At 50.2% G+C, this 13,185-nt stretch overlaps 1 long non-coding RNA gene across 1 annotated transcript; it reads right to left on the minus strand.

The window, feature by feature from the left end:
* Positions 1 to 5,997: 5,997 nt before the first annotated feature.
* LOC102377342 lies at positions 5,998 to 10,542 on the minus strand. The gene is made up of 3 exons (XR_324009.3): positions 10,404 to 10,542; positions 10,076 to 10,184; positions 5,998 to 6,548 (listed from the first exon to the last, which is right to left on the minus strand). It is a non-coding gene; the product is annotated as an uncharacterized LOC102377342 (long non-coding RNA).
* Between the last annotated feature and the right edge of the window lie 2,643 nt (positions 10,543 to 13,185).

Below are 13,185 nucleotides of genomic sequence, written 5' to 3' on the forward strand. Positions count from 1 at the left end.
ATCTCCCCTGCCAGGCACATAAAAACACCTGGGATGAAACCATCCTCATGGTATAGCTCCTGCCTCCTCCTGCTGCCAGCACAAGGAGCGACTCCATCGGCTCATGTGGGGGCTGCTCATTGTTCAGAGAAGTCTTGGTTCAAATCCCACTGATGACTTATCATCAGGATCTTTTTATCTCAGTAAACCACAAAAACTAACTGAGAAGCGTGACAAGGGAAAAGCAGTGGAGCATTTAAAATTATTTTCCCACATCACAATCTCAGGTACTGTCACCACCGCCAGTAAGGGTTTTTTTTCTCTGAATATATGATTTTTATCTTGACAGCGTCCCTTTAAATCTGATTTATCCCAGTGAAGTTTCTAACTACAGTAGAAGCATATTCTCCATATATCATTTATCTTGCCATCTATTCACTACCTCCATTTCTTATTCATTGCCTCTTTAATCACTACTGTTGCTGCCAACACCTACTCTACCTTTCACTCCAGGATTAGCTTCCAGCTAAGGCTGGGTATTTCCCCTCTCTCCCCAATTGCTTTTATTTATATATTTATTTGTTTAGAGTAAAAAGAATAAAAAGAATTCAATCAATGGTTGAAAGCTGGAAGAAAAAGTAAGAAGTCATCATGTGACACTAAGGGACCCATCTTGACTGTCAAAAGTCCTTGATAGCTTTGGTCTCATTTTAGTCTTTGAATTCCCCCAGAAATAAACACACACAGTTTTAATTATGTGTAGAAACACCAGGTTTTGTCCTTTATTTGCAGAGGGGAAATTGAGAACATTCGCCATATCCCCTTCTACCACCCACTGGCATTTCACTGACTATTTGGAGCTCAGTTTCATTTCTCTCATCCACCTACTGCCTTATCATTGTTTGCATTACAAAAGCTCCAAGAGGTTGCCATCAAGACAGAGGCTCTGTTGTACTAAGTGCTGTATGATGTACATGCACATAATGAGACAGTCCCCATCTCCAGGAACTTTCTGTCTAAATGGGTGCAACAGATGGGTGGGTGGGAGAAAGGAAAGCCCCTCACAGGCATTTCTCAGTAGGGAAACCGAGGCACAGAGAGTGAGTGACTTCGTAAAGATAACGCAGAGAATTGACAGTAGACCCGAGTGGTGAACTGGGTCTCCTGAGAGGCCCAACGTAGTACTTTTATTATAAGCTCAACTCAAAATTTTGTTCAAATTTTCCCTTATTTATCCCCCTCAAAATCCAACCAGATTTGTAGACAGCTTCAAAAGCAAAGCAAGTGTCAGAGAAAATTGTGTCCAAGTTCCCAGATTCTTTTTCTAATTTTGAAATTCAATTCTTTTTGCCAAAATCTACCTTGTAGCTATGTTGCTCACCCCTTCCCCCCATCCCCACCCCCCAACCCTGACACTTCCATGTTTTGCTTCTAACAACCACCCGTTAACGCACCTCCCTCTACACAAGTGAAGCTTTTAAATAAGGCAGCAAACAGAGCTAGCTTGAAAGTCTCTACAGGAATGAGATCTCAGTGGAGAATGGATTCAAGCCTCGCTCGGGTTCTTGGGAAAATTCATCGTTCGATGTTCTGGCCAAATGTCAGATGTACCATCAGACAAAATAAGATGCCCACAGCTTTGGATGGGCTGTTCGCCTGCGGTTATATGCAGGGGGTTGGATTAAAAAGGGGTGTCCTCCTAACAGACAGGATCTAAAAAACCCCATGAGGAATAAGGGTTGTAAACCCGTTGTGGCAGAGTGGGCCTTCTCCCCTGGTCCGCGTGAGAGAACCAAGACTTCCCTCAAAACAAAATGCCAACTCTTTGCTTTCACTTGTTTCTTGACCACAGAAAAATAACAAAGCTATTCCTCTGTTACAAGGAGCTCATCAAATCCATAACAGGGCGACACATTTTTCAACACCTTGGATTCCTATTGAAAAATCTCTGGGCTTATCTTGTGAATCACGTGGCAGTGTTTGCACACCCAACAGTGCTAATATCATATGGCACTCTTAAAAGGGTCTTGTAACACCTTGGTGGAGAATAGCCTCTGGCTATTTAAACTGGAATTGCATTCGAGCCCTGTGAGTACTGCTAGCAAGGGGGTCAAACACTGCACTGAATCCAGTGGGGCTGGCGGTCAGGGCACAGAGACCAGCATTGTTTTTGGAATCCAAATAAGCTTCATTTGCTGTTTGGCCATCCTTTCCCACTATTACTGCAGCTCCCTAGCAAAACCAACACACGCACACCCTACAATATTTTCTGTGAGCACAGCCCCACCCAGGACTTGCCTTGAGGACTGAAAATACCATTCATATCTCTCTCCCTGCACCTGTTTGCATTTAGCTGCAAGCAAGGAGATGACACAGCATTGTGGGAGGGGGCGCATCTTTATCCTCCAAATGCCAGCATCTGCACTACACATCCCAAAAAACAACCTCCGGGCAGCTGTTGCTATATATTTCCCCCCACCACCCTGGCTTCTGTAATAGCTCCAGGTCTTTAAATTTCACAAGCCGGATTTTATAGGTGCTCAATATTGTGTCTGAGAACCAGTTTGGAGATTGGAAATGGGCTCCGAGAGTTATGACAGTGTCAGTTGACAAACAGGCCGCGGATGGCTGAGGTTTGCAAAGATGAATAGGCTCAGGCAACTTCTTAATAACTTCTATGCAAATGCAGCCTCATCTCTATTAAATCACCCCCAAGGCCTGCTGCGGATAGAATACGGCCCTAAATGCACGAGCGGGAAGGGAGCAGCGCCTTGCTGCCAAAGAAGAGGGGAAGAGGGTGAGGTGGGGCTCTGGGAAGGGAGAGAGGGATTGGATAATAGGAGTTAAGCTGTGGAAGAGCAGGGGAGACTAGATGGGGCATACGAGCACAATCAAGGCTGGCTGCCTGATAGGTAGAGATTTGTAACAGGGCCCGCTGTCAGGCTCGGGGCTCCTGGGCTCTGCAGTGTCTTCTTTCCCTTTGCGGGAGGCAGGACTGGGCTTGTTGGGAGCAGGGAAGGGAAAGCACAGCGTGAAACACTTTCTCCCTCAGGGGACCCTGAGTTCAGATGCCAGCACCATGATGGTACTGATGCATTCCCCTGCCTCAGTAAGGCACAGGGCTGTACAGACACCACCAGAAAGCAGGGCCGTCCCCAGAGGAGCTTAGGACCAGGCAGTGCTGTCTGGTCGGCCGGGCTCTGATCTAGGCCTCAGGCAACATCTGGATCCTACCCCTGATTCTGCCACGGGCCTGTCGTGCAGTCTTAGACAAATCACTTCCTTTCGCCACCTCCCCTCCCTCCTACCCTTTGCTCACTCTTTTGATTGATCATATTGGTACAGCACCTAGCACAGTGCTAATCTAGCCTCATGCGGGGCTGCCAGCAGTGGCAGTAATACAAACAAACCAGGAAAGGCAAACAATAAATCCACCAGGAGATATATTCATCTGCCCCTATTCCTCCCCCATTGCCTCTTCCCCACATGCCAGCATTCGGGGATCCCTCCTGAAGCCATGCGCTTTACCCCCACCTACTCCAGCTCCTGCTTTTTGCCTCCCAAGGAACCACAGGGCTCTCTGCAACCAGTGGAGGATTTGTGTCTTTGCAGTGATGAATGCAGATCTTGAGGTCCTAATGGAGATGGGAAGGAGATCAATCCAAGGGCTGGTGGACCATCGTTTACACACCCTGCAGCTGCCCCCCACCCCTTGCATTCAGCCGTGCAGAACTTAATTTGTGCATCCTATTAAGCCAACCTCCTTGGACAGCGGGTGAGGCCTCGGCTTGCTTATAGCTGCCTTTGTCTTTGCAGTCCAAGCCAAGCAGAGCCAGCGGGACCCAGGCTGAAGTGCAGCTGGCTGCGATCAATGAATCAATAGATACATCACCAAACAAATAAACAAAGGAGGAGAGCAAGAAAAGGAGCTGGAACGGAGAAGCCAAGGGGGAAGTACACATCTGAATGGCTTTGCTGGTCTCAGCTGGGCCCTTAGGGGGCAAAGGGCTGGGAGGAGATGGCCCAGTATTTGGGATGTTTGCATGCTGTGCTTATATGCCTGACACACTTGCTAAGCGCTCCATTTACCTGGATTGGGAGGGTAGTTCCTAGCCAAAGATGCTTTGAATTGGGCCTCTTCCAACAGCGTTCAGCTTCTGCCAGGCTGAGGATTTGCCCCAATTACAGCCACCATCGCAGAGGCATCGAGCTGCCCCTGGGGCGGACGGATAAAGCAGCTGTTTGCTCATCTTGGTTTCAAGAAGGAGAAAGCGCTAGTGGGACATGGGATAGCTCTGGCTGTATGTGCTAAAGGTTGCATGGTGCAGCTATGCTGTGAGTGGGGGTAAACTCCTGGCCTGGGCAGGCCTCTGATTTTATTTTGTTTCTTTTAATTGGCAGGATAATGACATATTTACCAGTGACAGTGACCTTTGGGTGGGGAATCAATGGAAAGTACCTGCAGTGTGTGAGCCCCCAAAGTAGGGTTCAGATTGTGTCTCTTGTATTGGGTCTCATTCATATCCGCTGTCCTGATGGGTAACCGTGGGCAGCCAGCATCAGAGAGTGTCGCATTGAAATTCTTCTGGAGCATCACTTACCGCTTTACATTTTTCTCCCAGTGCAATATGATTTTTGATAATTGCTGCTACATGTGCCGGGAGCCAGCATGGTGACTTTGTACCTATGCCAAGCACCCTGCCGTTGATTGGGGGATTAATCCTCATTAAAACCCTGCAAAGATCTCAGAGCCTCGATCAAGGAATACATCTCGGATCACAGCACAGTCATTTGTTTTCAGCATTAGTGTCATTGACAGGGTGAAGGAATCGATAGGCCAGTGATGCTAGAAAATCCCCCCAGCCGAGAAGATGCGTGCAGTGGGATGCCTCTGGTGCAACGCACTTATGCTATGTGCAAATGGGGATGATTGGCGATTGGAGAACCATGTACGAGGGAGCGTATTCTCAGGCCCCCTTGTACCACAGAGGCAGTGCGAAGTCCAATGGGCAGCAGATAATTCCTCAATGCAGGGAACATCCCCTGCAATGGTGCCTGTGCTACTTGGCATAGCACGGTCAGGGAGAGAAGGCTTGCATCAGGCATGGCAAGGACACATGGCACCATTCCACCCTCATCTACTGATCCTGTACTACCATATAATATCCTAGGGCTTGAACCCCCAGGGGCTTCTTCATTTGTATCCGCCTAGCCCCTAGAGCAATGGGGATCAATTTTTTTTGGGGGGGGGGGCAGGAGTGCCACAAATTAGCCCTGCACCCCACTCCCAAGTGCTACCCCAATCCCCTTCCCCTGCCCACTCTGCTGCTCCGCTTCCTGCCCTGGGCCCCCAGCCTGCTCTGCTGCCTGTCCTGTCCCATCTACCATGTCACACACACAAGCTACCTGCGACATTTGTGGCATGCAGGTTGGCCACCCCGGCCCTAGATGGAGGGAGCTGTAATCACAAAGGATACAGGAGGAGATGTCGTTGCCAGTGGGCTGCTTCTATTACAGCAGTACCTACAAACCCCAGCCAGAATCAGAGCCCCACTGCACTGGGCACTGTACACATGCACACTGGGCAAGAGACCAGCTGATATACCCCCAGCAGAGGAGGCAAGAGGACAGAGGGGAGCTAGAGGCTGAGACAAGGGAGGAGACTTGCCCTCGGTTACCCAGCAGGTCAGTAGCAGAGCTGGGGGGGGGGTGCAACCCCAGTGTCTGGAGTGATGTTCTGGGGCTGCAGGCCCTAAACCACTGCAACATGGCAGATTGCAGAGGCCTGCCTCGCAAAGACCCACGCCTCTGGGGCAGCACTGGGGGAAATCACACAGCAGAAGGTGGACTCACCGCTGGCTAAAGCAATAGATTTGAGTGTATAATTTAATTGGGACGAGGGAGGGGGAAAGAGCACCAGGCACTGAACTCAACAAAAGCAGGCGAGAGCCAGGAGTAATAAAATATTCCAAACTAGATTAAGAAATTACAAGCAGAGAAAGGCTGAGATTTGGCTTTTTATTTGGTCCTGCTGTAACCGCGCCTGTGAAAACACACGCCTCCCTGCGGTACTTTGTTTTTTTGGCCCAGGCAGCCTGCCATCCTGCTGTGAAAATGAATATGCTTTCGCTGTATGATTAAAGTCAAATGCTCCCGGTCCCCTTGTTTCCAAAAGCTTAGGAGGCCTTTTTCAAGGAACACCTGTTAGCTGGATCTCTTGAACAGCTCATTTCAGGAAGACACCAGGTTCTTCTGTGTGTAACGCATTTCCTTGGGGGGGGGGGAAGACTGAAGGTGGTTTATTGTTCATGGGATGTTTGTATCCCGTCTGAAAAAAAAACAAAACAAAAAAACCCAAAAAAACCCGCTGGTTCTTTTGTTGGCAGCACAAGCAGGCTCTAGGATACTTGTTCCAGAAGAGCTGGCGGAGGAGGGTGGCTTCATGGGAATTCAGCTAGAGGGTGCCGAATGCCTTGCAGCATCTAAGTGCATGTGCTGAGTTGATTGCCGGTTAACAGTCTCAAGCATGGGCTCTGTACAAGTCAGGTTACCTTCACTTGCAGCCACTTCTTGGATGGAATAAAAGCAGTAGTTTAAGGGCAAAGGCTGTGCAATGGTTTGGATTAGTAAAGAACACCATATCTGACTCGACCAGCAAGGAGAATTCAAATACCAGTGGTCAGGATGGAGGATTTAACACCTGACACTTGCGATAAACATTGCCAGGGGGCTTGATAAAGGCATGTTCAGGACTTGGATTTTGGGACTCGCTGAAAGGTAGCACCTAAGATCAATATACAGTGCCTTTAATACCATGCCAATCCTGTTGCTATTCAGAAGGATAATCAACACCAGTCCCTGCACCAGCCTACTCTACTGGAGCTTTCTTATTCAATTATTGACCCATTTCACTGCCCAGTCTGTGGGTCAGAGCCTCTCCACACAGGTGTATGGCTATAAGCAATAAGCAGCTGCATCACATTGGGCACAACTTCAGTGAAGGGGCTTTAGGGACATGCATGGCCCAGGGTTTGCAGCTGCCAGTCTTGGTGTCACACTCCAGCCACTTTCTGAAATAACCCGGGTGAGGGGATAAAAGGCCAGTACAATTCTATTAAAATCTACCAAGAAGGACAACTTTGGGGAGGGTTACACTAGGGAAAGTGCTGCATAGATTGCTTTAAAACCAGCTTTGAAAAATAAACTGCTACTACATTGAGAAGGGCACATTTTAGGGACTCCTCATTGCACTGTTAGACTCATAGAAAATGAGGGTTGGAAGGGACCTCAGGAGGTCACATCTAGTCCAGCCCCCTGCTCAAAGCAGGACCATCCCCAGCTAGATCATTCTGGCCAGGGACTAGGTCATTTCTTGCACTTACAGGAAAATCCGATGTACACAGAGGCATTCAAAAGGGTAGCTTTGGCATCCACCTCTGGGATTTCACACCCACCTTTAAACTGCAGGTGAAGACCCAAGTCCTGGTGTCACCCAGCCAAAGGCAAAAACCAGTGGGTGGAAGGGAGAGGTTTGGAGACCCTCCTGCTGGCTTGTGTTGCAAGTACTTGTTTTACAGTGATTGTGCGTGCTGGTTACGGCACAACCTCTTTTGGCCTCCGAGTCATTTTGGTCACTTGAGTGCACCTGCCATGATGCTCATCACCCCACAGGTCCTCCGCTTGTCCTTCCCCTTCATGCTTCTACTTCATTTCCACTACAAGTCTCCTGCTTCCTCCGCTTTCTTCCTTTGCTATTAGCTAAAGGAAAACCCATGGTGCATCATGCAAACCACAGAACATCAAGGATCCACTTTGCCTCAAAGCAACCCTAGCACACAAGGAAACTCTGGTGCCCCTTGATAAGATGTGTTAATAATTGTGCCTGGTCAGAGCAGCAATAACAAGGCTAATTAGGGCCCAATTCTCCCCTGCCTGGCATTGTCTCAGAGGGTCATTTTACATCTCTGCAAAGCAGCTGGGAAACATTACCAATCCTGATGGGTGCAACTGATGAGTGGAAGGAATCCCGCCATGTGGGTCCTTAATTCCAGTCAGTATTTGCTCAAATTAGCTGTTTCATATGGATGCAAATGCACACGGCAGTGCGCAATTTGATGGCAGCCAGTGCCTGTACACACACACATGCACAATCTGCAAGGACATCTCTCTGAACACAAGGGCACACAAGTGTGCGTACACCAAACGCGATGGCACATATGAACAGGTGCACTGATCATGGGCAAGCGTGTGCATGCAAAATGATGCGACACGCAGCCCACTGGTGCATATCCGACTGACTTCACACACATCCTTGCTTTGTATTCAGCCTTTAAGCATCTCTGATGCCAACGGGGTAGAGTCAAAAGGAACAGAGTGAGCAATGGTAACAGAAGACAAAGTGAGCCGCGAGCTGCAGAACTGACAGGGTAATAACCGAAATAATAGAACGTGGAAGGCACCCTTGACAAAATAATCTCGCAGCGCACTACATCTCCCGGAAACGCCCGACAGCCTCACTCACCGCAACGTACTGTCACTTGACAGAGAAAATGAGCTACAACAAGGCTAAGTTAAAGGAGCATGCTCTGCAATGTGCCTGGGAGCCTGGAAAAAGTTTGGTACCAGAACAAACAACAGCCCTACCACCCGAGTCAACAGGTGTCCCCTCCTGGCATCAGGAAAGGTGACAAATAGGCTGCATCCCAAAATTGACCATCAGCCCTCCATCCTGCTAGTTTGCAGGCTATACCTCTCCCCACACCCTGCCTGTAGCTTGCCCATGCACCAGCCCCCAACTAGTTTGATGCCCTCTGTGCCACCGATGGCAGGAAGTCAGCTCAGAACAAGCTGGCTAAAACATGAGGGACCTAGCAGAGGGGCAACAGGATCTGGATCTAAGTGAGCTTCCTCTGGCTTGTTGCAAGCCTCTGGGCCAGCAGCTGTGGTGCAGGTAGAGTGGCAAGACCCTCTAATTCAGTTAACTGTGGGCCAATGAAGCCTGGGGCTAGGCTCATGTACAAGCCAGAGGCAGGGGATTCAAACTGCTCCCCAGAGAGAGAAAAGAAAGGCTGATGAAATCTTTAGGGCTTGTCAGAAGCAGCCAAGGCTTGTCAGCCGGGTTAGGAAAACACGGGTAAATTTGCAGGTATCCTGACAAACAAGGCACTGCAGTAAGTCAATCCGGGAGCATCCCAGAGGCACCGCTCAGCTGCTCGGCATTAGACAGCGCATGACCTTTGCAATGCCTTGTTGCCAGCCAGAACATGAGAGCTCATTATCTCATCTCTAATATGAATCCCTGGTGAAAGATGGGGCTCCGGGGGAGAGGGGGCAGAGCTGTGGTTTCTTCTTGGGTTTTAATTTCCAGACACAAGCAGATGCCTGATGGGCCACAGGCCAGGATGCAGTGGGACAGGCAGGGCCACCAGACACAGACTCATGGTGCAGCCTACAGGCTTCAGGATCTCACATGTCCTGCACAAGCAGAGGACAGGGAGCCCTCCAGACTGGTCTTGCTAGGGGCTCAGCTTTGCCTCCAAACTCAACCCCCACTGACTTCAATGAGAATGAGAGTACTGCCGGCCCACTCCTCTGCGCTGGCCCTGAGCTTCTGATGAAAGGGGATGTAGGCACAGCAGATGGATTTAATTCCTCTATTCGCTTCAGGTCAGATCCTGACAGCATAATAACAGGAGTGGATTTTCTAGGAGGCCGTGTGTCCCTCTAGGGCCAGACCTTTGGAAAGGAGTAACCCCTTATCAGCTCCCACCATGATGCTGGCAGGCACTGCTTGTGTACAGGGCTCTCCTGAAAAATCATGCCCACGTATGTAGCAGCCTGGGTAGGAACTGAGCTCCTCAGTATACTCAAACCCAGCAGGGTGCAGCCCTTTGAAAAATCCCATCCAGCATTCAACTGATGGTGCAGGAGAGTTTAAGTGCTACAGACTCTGAACTGTCCCCTCTCAGCCTCTCCACCCACACCTCACCCCCAATGAGCCCAGAGAAAACCTGCGGGAGGGATGTTTCACGTGGGATGTCTGCAAGAACACATGATTTGCTCAGCACCAAGGAAATAGAAAACACAAAGTACTCACCAGCTTAGAAAGGAGGAAGGGATGGCCAGGTACAAAATAGCTCTAATAGGAGCTGGAGCCGCTTCGCTCTATGCAGTTTAAAGGAGAAGGCACTCTGGGAAACTGTCTTCTGCAATAGGGCAAGTGGGGAGTGTTACTGAGGAATAGGGTGTTGTTAACAAAACCCAACCCTGGTGCTGTGTCCTAATGCATGGCACCTGCTTTATTATTTGCACAGGTTAACACCTAGGGATCTCTGTCATGGATCAGCACTGTTGGGCTTGGTGCTGTTCAAACAGAAGAAAAAGAAAGCTGCTACCGCAGGGAGCTTGTAGCATAAGAGTCTCACTTCCTTATGCTGCACCTAATGGGGCCATTTGATCCAGGAGTTTGAGCCCCACTCTGGTTTCATGCCACAGCCTGCTCCCAGTTGGCAGTGGGGACCTGGTCATTCAGTAGGAGAGTCAGAGGCAGGTGGATGTGATGCCAGGCACCTTGTTTCCTTGTGTGCTCCTGGCTCTAGAAACCAGCATGCCCTAAGTAGATCAGCCTGATGGGCTATTCAGCTCAGGTGGATCTTTAGCTTGATTTAGTGCTTCTTAAAATGAGAGATCAATAGGAGTGGCCTCAGGCTGGCCCAATGCAAAGGCTCCTTCCTACAGCTCTGCTGGGCTGCCTTAACCGTGCCTTCCCCTTGGGCTTCCTGAGCGCCTGCACAGCCCTGCCAATTCACCTCCATCCTGAGCTGTGCCCCCCCCTGCTATTCCAGTCCCTGGCTCCCTGCACACAGCTCTACTGAGAGATCTCAGTCCTGAGCTAAACAATCTCCCTCTGATCATGCCTGGGGCTTCTCAAACAGCTCCCCACAAACCCTACTGTGGTCTGCATGACATGTACAAAGCAGGACTAGGGTAAAACCACCTGAGCATCTCCTTTACCTCAGTCCTAGCCCAGCTCTTTGGAGCCTGGTGCTAAGTCACTGCTCTCAGGAATCAATGGCAAAGCTCCCACTGAGGCCCATTGTGTAGGGTCAGGTTCAAATCTCTGTGCCACTTACATTTGGAGCCAGGAGGTCAGTGTCCCATGGTACTAGGGCGTTGAGACACCTAGCATGAGATATACCCAGCCCCGAAGAGTTTACTCTCTGAATTAAAAAAAAAAAAATTAACGAAAAATGTTTGTCTCCCAGGTCAAATTAGCCAGATCAGGTCCAAATCCATTTGAATCATTCAAGAACCATATGTGGCCCTGCTACCAGCAAGCATCCTCCACCCCAGCCTGGGGCTTCAGATGCTTCTAAATCCTTTGGCAGGCATCCTATGTGCAAGCCCAAGCCTGAAGGCTTGTGGTTTAGATGCCCCCTAGTTTCACTTGCCCTTGGCCATATGGACACAGGAGCAAGCTAGGGAGGAGTCTCCCATCTCTATAAAGTCAGCATGTAGCTGAGATCCTCCCACTGGAAGCTGTTGGGTGGGAAGCTAACTATGAGGCTCTCTTAGGGAGTCCTGTCCACAAGCAGGGAAGGGTGCACCCTCCACTGCACAAAGCCATTTGTAAGGCACCTACTTGGTCAGGGTACTACCCCCTGCCACCTTCGTGGTCATGGTATTTCCCCTGCCAGATGAGCCAGACAAAGGAGGATTCTGACTGCATTTTACAGCTGGGAAAACTGAGGCACCACAGACACTCATGCAAGGTCATGCAGGAGAGCTAAGAACTGCATCAAGATTTCCGACACCCCGATCCGGTGCTGAGCATGAGCAAGACTGTCCTCCCCACTCCCCAAACACCTGCCCCCTTCTCCCTGACAGACAAAAAGAGCATGAGCCTGCAGTGTTGAACGTGGGGACTTTGTGCTGGAGAAGAACAGCGAGGGCTGGAGATGATCCTGAGGCCGCTGCTCCTTTGTGTGGCTGACCTGACCCCTGCTCCAATGAACAAGCCTGCACCTTGCACCGTGGCTACTTGGATGTGCACTATAAATAACCGGCAGAGGCTGGCAGCCTCCAGCTCCGGCAGGCCAATAAACGTGCATAAGCCATTCTGTGTTGCTCACTGCTTGGAAATAATGAGAGGGAAGGAAGACGGACGAGCAGGGGAATTGGAGCAGATGTGCTGCGAAGGCGGCACCCTCAGTGGAATATAAAATACCTGGAGGTGAAGTGGTCCAAGGCAGGGGGGGCCCTGGATGCACAGGCTTTAAAGAAGCCTTTGGAGGAGCTGCACATGCGACAGAAATGGCTCCTTTTGTAGGAAGTTTCTCCTCCCTAAGATCTGGGCAGAAGCCACCTCCCTGCTGTCAGCAGAGCTCCCCTGGCCTGTCAGCAGATAATTAAGCCTTTTATTCTGTGCCTGGAGGCATCAAGGATGCCCATCAAGATGGAAACCCTGGCAGGCTGACTTTGTGGAGAAGGAGCAGGGAGGTGGCTATTCGAAATAAAGTTTGGGGTTTTGCTCTCCTTTAATTCCTCCTCCTGAACAACCAGCCTGTGTTTATATTGGACGTTGGCTGAGCAAGGCGCAGTTCCCAGTCGCTCAGCCAAAGCTGGGCTTTTCTGAAGGCAGTGGCCCTGCCAGGGAGAACCGATTCCCTCCCCCTGCTCAGCTGCACAAGAGGCTGGGGGGGTGGGTAGTGTGGGCCCTGCTCCACCATGGGCATTATATGAGATACTGAATCCAAGCCCCTGCCCTTTCCCTTGGGGGTGGGTGGACTGGGGTGCCCAGCTACTGTGATAACACAGCTGGTACAACCATCTAAATTCCCCAGTGGGTTCCAGTTTGGGTCTCAGCCACAGGTGCATGGCATGTAGGCTGAGATTTGGGGAGCTGACTGGAAAGACCTCCAAAGGGGCTGACGTTTCAGCGAGGGCTGAGCACCTAGCCTTAAGAAGGTGTCTCATTTCAGGTGCCCACAATCTGTCATATGTGAAAATTTAGACTAGTGATGCCAGGCTTGGCTAAAGCCTGCTTGGAGAGTCTGGCCACTCCTTGCCAGCAAGCTCGAACCCAAGTGTACGTGCATGTGCATGCAGGAGTGTGCATAGTTGCACTGGGCCGGACAGAGGCACCACACAGGCAATAGGGCAGCTCCAGACCCCGGGTGGAGGTCCCAGGCCCCAGAGATTCAGCAG

The sequence above is a fragment of the Alligator sinensis genome, unplaced genomic scaffold, assembly GCF_000455745.1.
Source record: "Alligator sinensis unplaced genomic scaffold, ASM45574v1 scaffold872_2, whole genome shotgun sequence".
Classification (NCBI taxonomy): domain Eukaryota; kingdom Metazoa; phylum Chordata; order Crocodylia; family Alligatoridae; genus Alligator; species Alligator sinensis.